This window comes from Schistocerca piceifrons, chromosome 7 (genome assembly GCF_021461385.2).
Source record: "Schistocerca piceifrons isolate TAMUIC-IGC-003096 chromosome 7, iqSchPice1.1, whole genome shotgun sequence".
Lineage (NCBI taxonomy): Eukaryota > Metazoa > Arthropoda > Insecta > Orthoptera > Acrididae > Schistocerca > Schistocerca piceifrons.
This window is the reverse complement of record NC_060144.1, coordinates 17,336,099-17,344,088: the sequence shown is the minus strand read 5'-3', so window position 1 is coordinate 17,344,088 and position 7,990 is coordinate 17,336,099. Positions and strand designations below refer to the sequence as shown.

At 42.8% G+C, this 7,990-nt stretch overlaps 1 non-coding gene across 1 annotated transcript; it reads left to right on the top strand.

Annotated features, from left to right (window-relative positions):
- The first annotated feature begins 250 nt into the window (after nucleotides 1-250).
- Nucleotides 251-448, top strand: LOC124709438. Its single transcript, XR_007005408.1, has one exon. It is a non-coding gene; the product is annotated as a small nucleolar RNA snR44 (small nucleolar RNA).
- The last annotated feature ends 7,542 nt before the right edge of the window (nucleotides 449-7,990 follow it).

Below are 7,990 nucleotides of genomic sequence, written 5' to 3'. Positions count from 1 at the left end.
AAGTATGCTTATTGTTCCACAGTCGTCCCGCGAGATTGCATTTCCCTTCTTGGCTGAGCGCTGCCCTAGCGGAGCGAGTTTCTTGGCCACGAGTCTGTTCGAAATTTACACACTTGCTTCTCTTCCCTGGACGTAGGAAGACAGCAGCTCATGTTGATAGCACGTGTAGTAACGAAGAAAGAAGTTCTTCAAACAGCAATACCTAAGAATGAGTTTTCACTCTGCAGCGGAGTGTGCGCTTATATGAAACTTCCTGGCAGATTAAAACTGTGTGCCGGACAGAGACTCGAACTCGGGAGTTAGAGTCTCGGTCCGGCACACAGTTTTAATCTGCCAGGAAGTTTCAGCAATACCTAATTTTATATGCTCCTCAGCGTTCGTTTCAAAATGCGATACTGTTTTAGTTATGCATACAGTTGGCTCTAGCAGTTACTACGTAACAAAATTTGTTTTCTTCAGAAAGACAAGACTGAATAGAGTGGGAAGATGCTGTCAGGCAGACCAGAAAGACAGCGATAGTGCTGTGAGTAAGTGTCCTGCGATGGAGCAGTGATGATTTAGTACGTTCGCGATAGCTGAATTAATAAACAAAACATGTAATCAATTTAACGTTTTTTTATTTGAGTGTCAGTGGCCCCGGAGACCGAGTAATTAGTGTGTTTATAGGCAAACCAGTGCTGTATTTTTACCGGGACTTACTTTTCTCCGTGGCAGTCAGCTGGCAAGAGAGGTTGAGTGAGGGAAGGATACCACATAATATTCCATGTGCCCACACATGGCTCGCATCTGCCTATATGTATCTCTACTAATGTCTGCTGGGCGTTTTTGACTAAATTTGAAAAAAAAAGTTAAGAAAGTCTTTAAAAGATGTTATGAATTATACGTGGCAACAAAACATTAAATAATTCTCATAGAATTCTGACTGGAATCGAGAAGTTATACAACATTTTTCACGCAAGGCAATGTTTTTTGAGCTATTGCTACTTTTCTGTAACTCATTAACGACAAGTTGCTGTATTGTTGCTCTTGTTGCATTCAGTGCGTTCAACACTGGTCTGATACAGTTCTCCATGCTAGTCTACCTTGCACAAGCGTCTTCATCTACGAGAAAGTACAACAATCTACAGTCTACATTCACTTAAATCCGCTATTTTCATCGTTTGCTCTTGCTCTCCGTTTACAATTCAATTCGTACCACTACCCCGGCCCCCAATCCGTCCTCCGCCAGCACCACTTAAATTTATATTCGATGTCAACAAATTTCTCTCCTTCAGAAACACTTTTCTTGGCATTGCCGATCTATATTGTAAACTCTACATCGTCCATCAGCAGTTACTTCAGTGCCCAACTAGAATAACTCATCTACTATTTAGTGTCTGGTTTCCTAACCGAATTATCTCAGCCATATGCTCGACCATATTCCCCTTCTGTTGATTTCGTCTTAAAACCTTGTAAGTGCGTTTTGTGTATAGTAAAATATCGACAACTCCGATTTGTAATTACAAAATAAGGCCTGACGCTTTAATCATATGCAGAATAAAAATAGCAGTGCCGAAGAGCACAAGGCAGTAGAGCGACCTGGTTCCAATATGCGTGAAAAATACGAAAATAGGACCACATGAGAACTGATGAAGTTATCGTAGCAGCTCAGCGAAGCAGTGCAGCTCCAAGTCTCATTTCAGCTCCCAGCAGTAGCCTTACCGCACTCACGTCCTGAAATCTAACTCCAATGCTTTGAGTTTCTACCGACTATTATTTATAATTCTCATTGCCTACTTTGCAGCTCATTGCCGATACATTAAAATTACGATTAACGGCGTACTTGATATTGGTAGCTTAACAAGACCGCAGCTCATCAGCGTGGTACATTTAAATAAAGCAACTATACAGAATAATATGTCTCTGGGACGTATGCTCGAAACACGTGATTTCAGTGATAACATATTGAACTTTGAGGAGAACTGACGTAGTGTGCAACATTCTAGCGATAATATAATCTGCTCTCCTTCTTACAAAGAAAAAAAAAAGCTCAAATGTGTGTGAAATCTTACGGGACTTAACTGCTAAGGTCATCAATCCCTAAGCTTACACACGACTTAACCTAAATTATCCTAAGGACAAACACATGCACCCATGCCCGAGGGAGGACTCGAACCTCCGCCGGGATCGGCAACACAGTCCATGACCGCAGCGCCCTCAGACCGCTCGGCTAATCCCGCGCGGCCCTCCTTACAAAGCAAGACAGCTCCATTGATTACGTTATCCAGAATTGTCAGTTCGAAAAGTAATGTTACTCTCCACTAACAGCTAACATTAGTGAATTTAAGATAGAATGGAATGAAACGAATTCATAAGTGACGCAGTAACCGGTTTCCAAGCACCTGCGAATCGCAAACTCTTTGTACCTGTTCCGTTGCACGGAAACATGCAGCCGATAACCAGCGCGGTCGCCAAACTACACTACTGGCCATTGAAATTGCTACACCAAGAAGAAATGCAGATGATAAACGGGTATTCATTGGACAAATATATTATACTAGAACTGACATGTGATTACATTTTCACGCAATTTGGGTGCATAGATCCTGAGAAATCAGTACCCAGAACAACCACTTCTGGCCGTAATAACGGCCTTGATACGCCTGGGCATTGAGTCTAACAGAGCTTGGATGGCGTGTACAGGTACAGCTGCACATGCAGCTTCAACACGATACCACATTTCATCAACAACAGTGACTGGCATATTGTGATGAGCCAGTTGCTCGGCCACCATTGACCAGACGTTTTCAATTGGTGAGAGATCTGGAGAATGTTAAATATCCCCATAGAAAAATTATTTACTGTCAGCGCAGCACCTCTTACGTTATTTGATTTTCAAACAGCTGAGTAGAACTGAAAGTACTCAGGCATTTCGCTCTTTACTTATTCTGATCAACACTAAACTGACACGCAATATTTTTAGGTCAACGCAATCTGACTTTCGATAATCCCTACAAAAGAATGGCCCTGAATTACAATAACCTATACCTTTCAGAAATGACTTACCTTACAAAAATCTTCGTTACTCGAACTACTGCAATACAGTGAGTGCCAATCCTGCCAGCTAAATAAAAGATTCTGACTACTGAAGGCACTGATAGGCATAGTTAGCAAATGAAAGATTTTGATAGAGAACAAACAACGTATTTACCTAATGTTCAAAATTCATCATATATATATATCAGTTCATGATATCCAATATCACAAATTTACTCTTTCTGATGGACACACGTCCAGATCGCCCGCTCTCAAAATTCTGCCATCTCTCTCCCCACATCCACCACAGCTGGCGGCTCACCTCCAGCTGAGCAACGCTACGCGCTGTTCACATCCAACTGCCCAACACTACAATAGCCAGTATTCCAACAATGCAAACCAGCCACAGACTGCACAAAGCACAGCCAGTGATTTTCATATAGAGCGCTACGTGGCGTTACCAACATAAAAACCTAAACAGCCTACTTACAAATGTTCAAAAAATGGTTCAAATGGCTCTGAGCACTATGGGACTTAACATCTATGGTCATCAGTCCCCTAGAACTTAGAACTACTTAAACCTAACTAACCTAAGGACAGCACACAACACCCAGCCATCCCGAGGCAGCTTACAAATGTGCTGGCCAGGGCAGCAGTCGAACATTTTCTGTATCCAGAAAGGCCCGTACAGCACCTGCAATATGCGGTCGTGCATTATCCTGCTGAAATGTAGGGTTTCGCAGGGATCGAATGAAGGGTAGAGCCATGGGTCGTAACACATCTGAAATGTAACGTCCACTGCTCAAAGTGCCGTTAATGCGAACAAGAGGTGACAGAGACGTGTAACCAATGGCATCCCATACTATCAACCCGGGTGATACGCCAGTATGACGATGACGAATACACACTTCCAATATTCGTTCACCGCGATGTCGCCAGACTCGGATGCGACCATCATGATGCTGTAAACAGATCCTGGATTCATCCGAAGAAATGACGTTTTGCCATTCGTGCACCCAAGTTCGTCGTTGAGTACACCATCGCAGGCGCTCCTGTCTGTGATGCAGCGTCAGGGGTAACCGCAGGTGTGGTCTCCGAGGTGATAGTCCATGCTGCTGCAAACGTCGTCGAACTGTTCGCGCATATGGTTGTTGTCTTGCAAACCTCACCATCTGTTGACTCAGGGATCGAGACGTGGCTGCACGATCTGTTACAGCCATGCGGATAAGATGCCTGTCATCTCGACTGCTAGTGATACAAGGCCATTGGGATCCAGCACGGCGTTCCGTATTACCCTCCTGAACCCACCGATCCCATATTCTGCTAACAGTCATTGGATCTCGTCCAACGCGAGCAGAAATGTCGCGATACGATAAACCACAATCGCGATAGGCTACAATTGGACCTTACACGAGACATCACAACAACGTTTCACCAGGCAACGCCGGTCAACTGCTTTTTGTGTATGAGAAATCGGTTGGAAACTTTCCTCATGTCATCACGTTGTAGGCGTCGCCACCGGCGCAAACCTTGTGTGAATGATCTGAAAATCTAATCATTTGCATATCACACCATCTTCTTCCTGTCAGTTAAATTTCGTGTCTGTAGCACGTCCTCTTCGTGGTGTAGCAATTTTAATGGTCAGTAGTGTAGTAAACAAAGCCAGCTAACCTCACACGGAAAACTTTATCTCAGCATTTAATATAAACTGAGTTGTTATTATCACATTTCTTTTACATGGGAAGGACTGATTGACAATATGGCTCTCCATGAAACATAGGTGGACTCCATCAGTACAGCATGCGACTTGGAAAGTACACTTCCATCTTAAAACCGGAACCAGACTTAAAGCAGTAAAGTAACACTAGCCGAAATATGCTCCTATCGCAGTACAAACAGTGTTAATGTGTTCCTCTTTATTTGAAAGAATGACTGAAAGTTGGGGTACCAGCCGCCTCATTCAGAATTTTGGCATACGAACATATTCGCGCTTTTTTAAATGTATATTTCACCTCAAACTTCCTCAAGTTCCCCAGACTGTAACTCACTCACACCCACTAGTCCAGTGTTGAGTCCCTCATACCTATCCACTCCTAGCTGCCCTTTCTCAGTCACTCATCCAGCCCAACTCATTGTCAATATCTCTCTATGTCTCTCCGTCACTGTGTCCTGTGTCGTAGCCAAGGTCCCCTTCGTTCTATGCTGCTACTACTACAGTCTGCTCTCACTGTCACTGTATCCCTCTTCCTCTATCTTACTGCTAATACCTCATTCCCTCCATCCCACTGCTGCTGCCTCTTCTCACCATCTTTCTGTCTCTACCTTGTTGTCATTATCACATCTCTGTCTCACATTATGAATCTGTCTCACTCACTTCCCCCCCCCCCCTCCTCCGCCAATGTCACCATCTGTGTTTTCCTAGCATTGTTCTGTCACTGTCAACTATGTTCCGCTGCCACTGTGCCCTTCTCTTTCTCTCGCACTGCCATAATCCCCTTCGCTCTTTCTGCAACACATCCACTGTCTTCTATCTTCCAGTACTTGTTACCTCTCCGTCTCATTGCCACTGACACCGTCTTCTTCTGTCTCGGCATAAAAAAGCGCGAATATTTTCGCATGCTAACATTTTTCGGAAAGTTTTTAAAGGTTCTGTGGAAGATTGAATGAGGCAGCTGGTACCCCCACCTTTCAGTCAGTCTTTTAGATAAATAGAAACATATTTGCATTTTTGTGCTCCTTTCTGAACATTTTTCCACTCGTTCCCTTCTTTTTCCTACTGCTACAGGGCATGCAACTCATATTAAAAGAAATGTACTGGTCAGCAAAATTTAAATGGTTTACGTATGTGAAATTTAAATAACACAAAACTAATTTTACTCCTTATGAAAGTTTATTCTGTTTATAATTGTAATTATTATTGTTAGCCAGGTGGAACACCTACGGAAATGTGTAAAGCTCTTATCTCTGACAATTTTATCATTACCTATACTTTTTCTCTAAAATTGCAAGGCAATGTAGTGAAACTTTATTATCGTTACCATAAAATCTGATACGTAGTGGAACAACTTGTATCATGAAAAACTCTATTCCGACATGTCAGTATTTAAACATTTTCTGGAACCTCTTGCTGTCGGATATGTCAGTGTTCTGATGGAGAACCAAAACAGAAATTAATTAATCTTCCAATAATTAATGAAAAATCAATTCTATAGTATCTGACTGCGATTTTTTAAAAAAATACTCCTTAAAGTCTCCTAACAATTATATTGCAATGCTCCTGCACCCAATAGACAACTTACCTCGTCGTTCAATCAACAATCCTTAAGCAATGTAAAAAATAAGAGGAATCAATAAAAACTTTAAATTTACTGTATTCTGAAAATTTAAGATTCATATACTGACAAACTTTACGCAGACCTTTCTTGCCCTTGGATAGTCTGATTAACAAAATCTTTAATTATTCCGCAATGTCTATAACATGGTCACAAAAAGATATGAAATATTACTTTCAATGTATGCGTATACGAATCTGACAAAATCCCTCCAGTGCGCAATCGAGCAACAAAGTACGGGAAAAATCCTCGATTAATACCAAAGTCTGCTCCGGCGCTACTAGAACCGTCAGAGCAAGCTGCGACCTCCACTGGCGCGAGGCTTCTGTCCACGCCACTCTGCGTCCATCTGTTAACAACAACTGTTCTCTCGCAACCACCCGCGATACTAATCTCAGGCTGAGAGTCTGTTGTATGTATGCAATAGCAGAATCAATAGCCAACTTTCCAAAAGAAAGAAAAAAAACTATGAACACCCAATTTTCACTTTTTATGCACAAAAAAAATTTTATGAGCTTTTTTAGTGACTATTTGTCCGTGCTACGTCACTTCATATGCCGCGGGTTCGTCTCATGCTGGATTTTACATATATAAGTAGGTTACCTTGGAAACGGATAAAGATATGAAGAAAATTTTCAAGATTTTTCGAGATCAAGATATCAGAAACATATCTTAAAAATTTCAGCTTCTTGCTGTTCATGGCCATCTTGTAATCCTCGGCTGGGTTTTGGTCCGCCGGTGACAGCGAAAATATAGTAAAAGAACCCCTTTGGTTTTCTGAGGAATCGCCCATGACCAAATGGTGTCTCCATAAGTCCCACAAGCACGCCGTAGTTCGCATCTAATGCAAAAAGAACAAACTGATTCGCTTCATTTGCATAGTCTGGAGAACGTGTGTAATATTCATAGTTTTACCCTGTACTGTAGGACAGTGACACTAAGGCGATCCTTCTATTGGGTATACGATTGGTCCCTAGCCCAAGGGCTGTCCAAAATATTTGACCCTGCCTTTCTATCAATGGAATACGAGGTATGGGTACCGCAAATCCCGTATTTGTGCCTGGCGTTTTGAAACATATTAGGTACCGATAATTTCTACCCATCATCCAACAAGCAAGCCACATGGTTCGCAATCCGCCAGCGAATGCTGTTGACAAAGAGAAAAACGACTCGCCAAAGACTTAATTCTGACACAGTCATATAGGAAAGAGTTCGCGATAAAGCCTGTTTGGACATACGGGGTGGGGGAAGATACGGTAACATCTGAAACACAACGCAGTACCATGCCTTGGCAGTTTCCTGTCGACTCGGAATGGATAAATACAGGTCCCGTATGGTTGTCAAGAGAATCTTACTGCATTCTTCCAGCCAAATAGAGGTTACCAGAATGAGATTTTTCACTCTGCAGCGGAGTGTGCGCTGTATGAAACTTCTTGGCAGCTTAAAACTTGGTGGCGGACCGTGACTCGAACTCGGTACCTTTGCCTTTCGCGGGCAAGTGCTCCACCATCTGAGCTACCCAAGCACGACTCACGCTCCGTCCTCACAGCTTCACTTCTGCCAGTGCCTCGTCTCCTACCTTCCAAACTTTACAGAAGCTCTCCCGCGAATGGCAAAGGTCCCGAGTTCGAGTCTCGGTCCGG